The sequence below is a fragment of the Psammomys obesus genome, unplaced genomic scaffold (assembly GCF_907164565.1).
Source record: "Psammomys obesus unplaced genomic scaffold, mPsaObe1.curated_primary_1811, whole genome shotgun sequence".
NCBI classification, from domain to species: Eukaryota; Metazoa; Chordata; class Mammalia; order Rodentia; family Muridae; genus Psammomys; species Psammomys obesus.
In genome coordinates this window covers 40,777,700-40,787,702 of record NW_026587216.1, presented here as the reverse complement: position 1 = coordinate 40,787,702, position 10,003 = coordinate 40,777,700, and the positions used below count along the sequence as shown (strand labels likewise).

At 45.1% G+C, this 10,003-nt stretch overlaps 1 pseudogene; it reads left to right on the top strand.

Annotated features, from left to right (window-relative positions):
* The first annotated feature begins 7,240 nt into the window (after window positions 1–7,240).
* LOC129673588 (probable ribosome biogenesis protein RLP24) lies at window positions 7,241–8,151 on the top strand (annotated as a pseudogene).
* Window positions 8,152–10,003: the final 1,852 nt, after the last annotated feature.

The following is a 10,003-nucleotide window of genomic DNA, read 5'->3' as shown; positions in this document are numbered from 1 at the left end:
TGCCGAGGAAGCAGAGGCAGGAGGGTCAAGGGTTCAAAGTTTGGGTCCTCCACTGAGACCTGCATCTCGAGAACACAACGGCAGGAAACCCAGGAAGCGCTGAGTGTGCTGGCTCACTCCCACAGTCCCAGCACTCAGGAAGTGGAGGCAAGAGGATTGATTGTCATAGTCAATCAGCCAGGACTGCACAGTGTGCCCTTGTGTCGAAGCAAAAGCAAAAGCAGGGGCTCTTGGGACAGCACTTGCTACCCCAAGTCTGGGTTGAATCCCTGAGACCAGCGCGACGGAAAGAAAGAACTGACTCCCGCAGATTATGTTGTCCTCTGACAGATCTGAGGTAGTGCGTCTCACCTATGGTTCATAGGCACACAACAGTAAGTATTTAGAAGGCAAGACAAAGTGCCGGGTGTCATGGCACACTCCTTAAACCCAGCGCCCAGGAGTCAGAGGGAGGTGGATCTCTGTGTTTTCCAGGAGAGCCAGTGCTGTTACACAAAGAAACGCTGTCTTGAAAAACCAATAAATAAATAAATGAATAAAATAAAATAAAACAAAACCTTAAGAGCCATCACTTACAGACAGGTTTGGTGGTGCACGCTTGTGATCCCAGCACTTGGGGAGGCAGAGGCAGGCAGATCTCTGCAAATCTGAGGTCACGGTCTACAAAGCAAGTCCAGAACAGCCAAGGCTAACAGAGAAACCCTGTCTTGAGAAACCAAGAAACAAATAAACAAAACAGCCATCACTTCCTTTTTGTCTACTATTGTCACTTAATTAAGCAATCAAATCAATCAATAAGTCAACCTCCAAATTATATATTTTTTAATTAATTTATTTATTGTGACATTTATTTTTTTTTTTAAGATTTAACTTTCAGAGAAGTTTCTCATCTTCTAATATGTGGGTCAAATTCAGATCCTGAGACATCTCACTGGCTGGCTGTGTTAAAAGCTCTATTGCTTGGGTTGGAGAGATGGCTCAGTGGTTAAGAGCACTGCCTGTTCTATCAGAGGTCCTGAGTTCAATTCCCAGCAACCACATGGTGGCACACAACCATCCATACTGAGATCTGATGCCCTCTTCTGGTTTGCAGGTGTGTATGAAAAAATAAAAAATAGAATAAAATCTCTATTGCTGCCTGCCATCTCAGTCCAGGCCATAGTGATCTCTTACTTGGACAACCTTGTTCTCAGCCACTGGCTTGTTCATTTTCAAAAGGGATCCCCTCCACTTCTGGTTTCTTCCTTAGAGGATTTCTTTCTTTTTTATTTATTTTTAAAATTTTATTTACGTGCGTGTATTTGGGTATGTGCTGTGAGTGGGTTGCCTCAGGGTTGGGAGAGAGAATTACATTCCCTAGGGTTAAGGATGTTTTAGCTGGCATGTGGCTACTGGAGACCTCAATTTTTGAGAGCACATAATTTACTCCCTATGAAACCTAGCAATGTCAGATATATTAAAGGTTCACAGCGTTGGCTAGCAATTATAAGGTAATAATCGCAAATTCTGAGTTCAAATCCCAGCACCCACGTGTTGGCTCACAGCCATCTATAATAAGATTTGACGCCCTCTTCTGGCATGCATTCATACATAAACTACAAATGCCAGGCGTGGTGGCGCACGCCTGTAATCCCACCACACGGGGAGGCAGAGGCAGGCAGATCTCTGTGAGTTCGAAGCTAGCAAAGTCTACAAAGTAAGTTCAGGACAGCTAAGGCTACACAGAGAAACTGTCTCAAAAAGCCAAACACTGCTTCCATTTAAATCCTCCGCGATGTTCTACAGATATTCTAGGCCAGTGGACATATGAAAATGCTGGGAGATTAGTGTGCATGCAAGCTCCATGCCTTCCCCACGGATCTCACCAAATGTAACTCTTCACGAGGGAGTTCATCTATGTCCTTTGCTGTGTCCATTATGATAAGCCGGTAAAAAAGTGCATTTCTCAAGTTATGTGCGCTATTGCACCAAATACTGTACCTGAGCAAGAAAGTCAGGGGCTCTTTGATTCTAGCCAACTTAAACAAAAGGATAGGTTTTGGGGTTTGGTCTGCTGCTGGCCCTCAAGATCTGCTTACTCCCAGGATATACCTATCTTTGTTGTGTAAACCGGCCTAAAACATTTTACCTGATTGGTTGATTAAAGGCCTGTACCTGGGCGGGGCAGAATGGGGTAGGCGTGGCAAAGGTCCTGGCTTTTGAGGACAGGAAGAGAGGAAGGAGGACACCACCATGGGTTAGCATAGAGAAGAAACCACATGGGTTGGGAGGAAGGACTCCAGTAATGGCGTGAAAGGACCAGATGAAGAATACAAGCAAGTATCTTCGGGTTATGAATGGAAGGTAGACCAGTTAAGGATGGTTAAGGCAGATGGCATCGGATGGGGGCTGGGAGATGGATGGTGAGGTTATTGAGACAGTGTAGGTAGAAATACCTGCCTGGCCCAAGGTAAAAAGGCAATTATAAAATCTTAACAGGTATCTGTGTCTTATTTGATTGTGATAGCTAGCGGGTTAAATAATCCTGGCACAATAGTCACAGGGCAAATCATACTTTCTTATTTATTACATAGGTAGCCTGGAGATCCACCTCTTGTTACTGGTATCTAAGATGGAGTCAGTCTTGAGAGACCGAGCCCTTTTAATGTGTGGAATCTGCACCACAAATCAGTGTTTTGTGTTATAATAATTTCACATGAAAGACCCACACTGTGGTGTATTGTGTGAGTATAGAAAAATATAATTATTTTCCTTTGTAATAATATGATGAATAGAGGCTGGAGAGATGGCTCAGTGGTTAGGAGCACTGGCTGGTCTGCCAGAGGACGCAGGTTCAATTCCCAGCACCCACAGGGTGACTTACAACTGTCTGTAACTCCGGCTGTGGGATCCGACACCCTCACACAGACATACATACAGGCAAAACGCTGAGGCACATAAAATAGATAAATATTAAAAAAATAAAGATTAAGTTAGAGAATAATTAAAGCATACATATACCAGTGAAGTTAATTGTGATATTATTATATTAGCAAATGTTTATAAAGTTAAATGTTTTATGTATTTTGAGAAGGGTCTCACTGTATAGCTCTGGCTAGCCTGGAATTCACTGTGTAGACCAGACTAACTCATAGAGATTCTCCTGCCTCTGCAGCCCAAAGACTAGCATTAAAGATGTACACCACCATGTCAAACTAAGTCTCAATATTTTAAAAAGTTGTATCAGGCATGAATTTAATTTTAATACAAACACCTTTAAAAATGAATCAAAAAACTGATCCTAAAATCAGATAGGGATGTTCTTAGAAGCAGGGCTCTGGCCTAGTGTGTGGGAGGCCCTGGGTTCAGTAGCTGGAGATGCCAAATACAAAACAAAACAAGGCCAATCAAATGGAAACATAAAGAAAAATGGACAGGAAAACTACGGGACAAGTAAAGGACAGTGAGGGAGGACTCCTCCCAGCCAGTGCCACACGAGGAAGTACTGAAGAGCCAGCCAGTGAATGGGAGCAGCTTTTGGCACTGGTCACTTAAAAAATATTTTCTGTGCTCACAAAATTGTCATTTACATCATTCTAGTCACACTGCTTACTTGGCAGTTCTGCAGTAGTTCAAAGCTTACAAACCACATCTAATAACCAGTGGCCTCTGACAATGTGGCCAGGAGATGGCACAAAAAGTACTTCCCTGTCCCTCACCAGAGGGTTCTGCTTACACAGGTGGGGTTTTTCATACCACTGAAGAAGCTTGTCACCAAAAGGAGTGTGGGAGCAGGGCATTAGCAGACAAATGCAATAATAAGGACGCAGGGTGCACACAGGAGCCCTCCCCTGTGTGGGAGGAAGCTCTCAGATCCAAGGAAGCAGAAAGCCTACTGAGTAACTCCTGGTGAGACGAGTGTAGAGACAGGGAAAAAGTATGTCCTCACTGCATAACAGTTACCCATCCCAAGAGAGCTGTCAGAGCAGCATCGCTCATGTACCCACAAAGATGCATGCGACAGTGGTTGGAGAGAAAGGGATCACAAGAAGGAGGGGTCCAGCCAGGAGTGGTGGCTCATGCCGTTAAGCCCAGCAGTCAGGGAGGCAGGGGCAAGCAGATCTCTGAGCTTGATGCCAGCCTAGTCTATAAAGTGAGTCCAGGACAGCCAAGGCTACACAGAGAACCTTGTCTTGAAAAACCAAAAGAAGAAGAAGCAAGTGGAGGAGGAGGGAGTCCATGGGAGAGTTTGGAGGGAGGAAAAAGGGAAGTAATATATTATAATCTCAAAAAATTATTAAAAAAAAAGAATGTAGCCCAGCTTGGTGGCTCTCATCTGTAATCCCAGCCCTTGAGAAAAGGTGGCTTTCATGAGTTTGGGACCAGCCTGAGCTACATAAATGAGTTTCAGGTTAGCTTTGATTACGGAATTAATCATTGTCTCAAAATAACAATAACAAAAACAAACCAAAAGGCAAACAAACCTCAAAACAAAAGCAGAACTGAGCTCCTTTCCAAAGACAACACAGATCACAAACCCTCAAACTCTAAAAGTCATAAAAGTAAATACAGGGGCTGGTACGGTGGTGCCTGCCTTTAATCCCAGCACTTCGATGACAGCGGTAGGTGGATCTCTGTGAGTTCCAGGCCGGCCAAAGCTTCACAGGAGACCTTGACTCAGGAAAGAATGTGTGTGTGTGTGTGTGTGTGAGAGAGAGAGAGAGAGAGAGAGAGAGAGAGAGAGAGAGAGAAAGAGAAAGAGAGTTTGATTATATAAATGTGTATAACAAATTCATTGATGGGAAAGATCCCATAAGCAAAGACAAAAACAAAATCAATTTAAAAAGATTCATATCCTAGACAAGGATTATAGCCCTTCTCAAGGGCATCTGACTCCCCACAGATTACACAGACTAGATTCTGGGGGTCTGGAGGCAGAGGGGATCATGATCTCAGGATGGGAGGGAAAGATCCTTTATGAATCTAACTTCAGGAGTACTGTTGTAGGGTTGTTTGTTTGTTTGTTTTTTCTTGGTGGGAGGGTGAATTTGAAATTTCCTTTTTTTTCCCCTAAGATTTATTTATTATGTATACAGTGTTCTGTCTGCATGTACACCTGCACACCAGAAGAGAACACCCGATCTCATTATAGATGGCTGTGAGTCACCATGTGGTTGCTAGGAATTGAACTCAGGACCTTTGGAAGAGCAGACAGTGCTCTTAACCTCTGAGACATCTCTCCAGCCCCTCAAATTTGTTTTTTCTTGTTGTTTGTTTTGTTCTTGTCTTCATTTTTCTTGTAAAATTTGAAATTGGTTTTAGGAGGCAGGCAGGGCGACACAAGCCTGTAATCCCAGCATTCGGGAGGTAAGAGGGTCTCAACTTTATAGCCAGCCTGAGCTACAGAGTGACAACCTGTCTTAAGAATCCAAAGGTTAAGCCCAGTGGTGGTGGCTCAAGCCTTTAATCCCAGCACTTGGGAGGCAGAGGCTGGCGGATCTCTGAAGTTTGAGACCAGCCTGCTCTGCCAGAGCTATACAGAGAAACCCTGTCTCAAAAATCAACAAAACAAAATCAACCAACCAACCAAACAAACATATAAACAAAGAATCCAAAAGCTGGGCAACTGGAGAGATGGCTCAGCAGTTAAGAGCGGTGGCTATTCTTTCAGAGGAGCCAAGTTCAAGTCCCAGCATGCACATGGCAGCTCACAAACTCTGTAATCCAGCTACAAGTGATTCGACTCCCTCAAACAAACATGCACAAAGCCAAAATACCCGTGCACATAAAACAAAAAATTAAAAAAAAAAAAATCACTAGGGGGGAAAAAAAGAAAACAAAGTCTGAGAATGGAGGGCTAGAGAGAGAGAGCTCAGTGGCACACTGCCTTTTTTAGCATGCATAAAGACTTAGGTTCAAGCCTCAGACAGACAGACAGACACATGCACAACAAACGCACTCAAGAACAGGCCACATACACCCACAAGCTTCTAGTTTCTAGCTTCTCTAGGCGGGAGAGTGGCCAGGCCCCACCCTACAGAAAAATAAAAAAGAAAAGGCCACAAACTCCCTCCAATCCCAGGCTGTCCTGCAAAGCACCCCCAACCTCAAACCTTTTACAAAGCCTGCCTCCTGCTCAGTTCCCTGATGCTTGTCTCCGGAACAGAGGCAGCCGCTCGCTCGTGTCTTTCCCAATAAATCTCTTGTGTGAGGTTTATTGTGTGGTGAGACTTTGCGGTCTTCCTTGGCTCCCGATTGCCAGGATGCCTTTCCCCCCTGAGCTGAAACAGTCCCACCGGGGAAGCCTTTCCCCTCAGAGCTGTAATACACTGGTCAAATACCACTCTTGAGGTATACCCTTAGCTCATTGTTTAAAGAAAAGCATTTATTTATTTATTTATTTAGTGTGGGGGGAATGGGTATTGGGGAGTCCCATCTCCCCTTTTACCATGTCTATTTTGGAGACTGAACAAAGTCCTCACGGCTTATGTGGCAGCATCATTCGCTGCTGAACCATCTCCATCTCCTCAGCCCCCATTTTAGTTTCATGCTAACGAGTTTTGGAAGGAATGGTTTTTATGTGCTGTCTTGCATTTGTGCTTCCTTTGGTTGGCCGCATAGTGGACCAGAAGGCCTCTCTTCTCGCTGGAAGCATCCTCCCTTGCTCCCTGAGCGCTAATCACACGGCTGCCACTCTGTCCTTAGCTAACCCTGTGCTAAGGTGCTTTGCACACTCAGCTCTGTCGTGTGGACTTTTCTTTCCACTCAGTCTCTGCCTGGCAGTAAGACGTAAAGACGAGGGAGACTGTTGGGACACTGCCCAAGGGGCAAGTTTATCTCCACCAACCTTTCTACCCTGTGTTTGCTCTTCTATAGAGCAGAGGTGAGGTGGTCTGGGAGCCTGAGGCGGGAAGATCCCAACTTTGAAGCCTGCCTGGAGTCCAGGGACAGCCTGCCCAACTTAGTAACACTTGTCTCAAAATAAGATAAAGAAATGAATGAATGGAGATGGAATTAGTGGTTATTCCCTTGTCTAACTGAAAGCCTTCCGTTCAATGTCCATTATCACAACTAATTAAAATAAAACAATCTAAAAGCCAGGCATGGTTGTGCATTTGCATATCTGAGGGTTGCTTAGGCTACACAGGGAGTGCCAAACCAAAAGGGGCTATGTAGCAGGAAACAAAAATAAATACATAAGATTTTAAAGTGAGGGCTCTCAAGCTCGGCGTCTGGAAGGTGGCTTCCACGAGGGGTCAACATGAGGATCGAGAAATGTTATTTCTGTTCCGGGCCGATCTACCTTGGCCACAGTATGATGTTCGTCCAAGGTGTTCCGATTCTGAAAATCCAAGTGTCATAAAAACTTCAAGAAGAAGCGGAACCCACGCAAGGTCAGGTGGACTAAAGCCTTCCGGAAAGCAGCTGGCAAAGAGCTCACGGTGGACAACTCATTTGAATTTGAAAAACGTAGAAATGAACCTGTGAAATACCAGCGAGAGCTATGGAATAAAACCACTGATGCAATGAAGAGAGTTGAAGAGATCAAGCAGAAACGCCAGGCTAAGTTTATAATGAACAGGTTGAAGAAAAACAAAGAGCTGCAGAAGGCTCAGGATGTCAGAGAGGTCAAGCAGAACATCCATCTCATCCGGGCTCCTCTTGCAGGCAAAGGAAAGCAGCTGGAGGAGAAAATGGTACAGCAATTACAGGAGGATGTGGACATGGAGGATGCTTCCTAATGGTGCCGCCTGCAGCCAGCCCCATGCGCACTGGAAACCAGTGGAGACTGTGGGTTCCTAAGTTATTGATTGGTTACATAAAGTCCCTCACACAAAGGTCGTTCCCGTCCTTCCCTCTTAAGCTGCAGCTTGGAAAAGCATCCCTTTGTGGATGTGAGGTCTCAGCTCGGCATTCTGCTTCACTGTGCTGTGCTCACACAAACACAAAAGTTTGTGTGTGGATTAAGGTGTGAACTGTGGGCATGACAGGGTTGAGTGGTTCATAATGACACCAGGCAACATTTCTGTACTGATTATCTCGATAGCGTGGAATTTGTAATGATGTAATATTTTCCTTGCACTAGGATAGTCTGTTGGTTTGGGTTATTGGAGTGGAGATCACACAAGGAACTATTCTCTTGACAACCCCAGTCTCTTTTGTTTTGGTCTAGTCTGTGTAGTAGGTTCGTAGAATTGCATAATGGCTGCATGTATGCAGGTGCATTATGTTGGGCCGCGTGACCTGCTTCAGCCATTCTAGTCGGCAGCTGTGGTGTTGGGGGTGGGAGGCGTGAAGAAACTTTGCCTGAATGGCACCTTATTTTTGCTTTGGAGAATGTTCCGCACAAGTCTTGACTTCTGTCCCAGCAGACCCCTCTCTCCCTCCAGCCCAGCAGTGGTCTAGAAGCAGAAGAATCCTGTTGCCTTTCAGAATGTATTGTGTGGTTTTCTTTGTTTGTTTGTTTGAGACAGGGTCTCTCTGTAACTGACTGTTTTGAAATTCACTATGTAGACTAGGCGGCCTTGAACTCCCAGAGATCCACCTGCCTCTGCCTCTGCCTCCTGAGTGCTGGGATTAAAGGAAGTGTATCATCACAACCCCCAGCATTTTTAATTTTCTTTAAAAATTCAACCAAACAAAAAGAAACTCTTGTTTTCGGGAAAATAGAATTTATGGGTAGAATGCTGCCTCTTATTTGTATGTAAATAAAACCCTTTCTAAAGTAAAAAAAAAAAAAAAATGATTTTAAAGTGAGGATGATGGTAGTGGCCGCAGGGCGCTAACTGTAGCCGTTAGAGCGTCCGGGGCTGAGGGTGTACTAGTGACTCTTCTCATTGTTGCGGCGAAATCCCACCGTAGACCACCCGAAGGAAGAGAGGTTTCTTCCGGCTCCTGGTTTCAGACAGAAGAGTCTGCCACAGTGGGAAGGCGGCAGGGGCCCGAGTTGTTAGCTTCTCACACGGTGTGGGCCAGAAAGCAGAGTTGCTAGCCCAACAAGAGGTAGGCATTGAGGGACCACCCGGGAATGAGAAAAACAACTGTGATTACTTGAACTGAAGCCAGGTGCAGAGAGCTCTTGAAGGGCAGGGTGAACTGTTCTGAGAAACAACCAGCTGTAAACTATCTACAACCAGCTGTAAACTATAGAGCAAAAGTGGTCTGATTTTCAGGTATAAACACCCTGTGCTTTGCATGTTTGGGGTCGTCTCCTGTCTTTGGAGGGGTGACCTCATCGCGATTGGAATAAAACCTCTTGCTTTTGCATCCAGTTGTGGTCTGTGAGTGTTCCTGGGAAGGGCGCGATCCTGAGCTCCTGAGCAGTGAGACTCCAGGTCTTACAGCACAACCTTCTAACCCGGGCCCTTGGTGAGCTACGCCACTGGCTAAGTCCCTACTGTTTAAGGATCCCAGGATTTCCCAGAACATAACCAATACCTGAGGAGCAATCCACAACAGCAGAACCTGTGGGGGACATTTGTTGTTCAAACCAAAATGGGCGATGTAGGGCTTCCATGACCTTGGGGTACAACCTTTGTGAGCAAGCCTTTGTGCTCGTACCCAAACACCTGCTGTTGGACAGTTACCCTCGTCCAAGTCACCTTTATTTTCTATCCCCTATATTCTTATTACTATGATAGCAGTTACCGTGTTTATAAGTATGCATTTGTAATAATCTTCATTCGCTTAGAAGTTTGTTTTATTATGGTAGTATTTGTGTTGGTCTCTGTCTGGGCGCAGCAACAGCTGAAGCTAATTGAAAAGGATCTCGGGGAGGCAGAGGCAACTCACAGACACCTGTGAGTGTGAGGTGAGCTTGGTCTACAGAGTGAGGCCCAGGGCTCCATGCTGAGACTTGGCCTCAGTGGAATGGAGAACACAGAGCATGTGTTTATCCTGGCATCCTAGCTGTTGAGCTAGTGCAAGCACACAGTAGCTGCTTGACAGATATCATGAGATGAACAAAGTAATAGTGTGAAAATGTGATGACAGACTAATCAAGTAACAGTGGATAGGTAATATA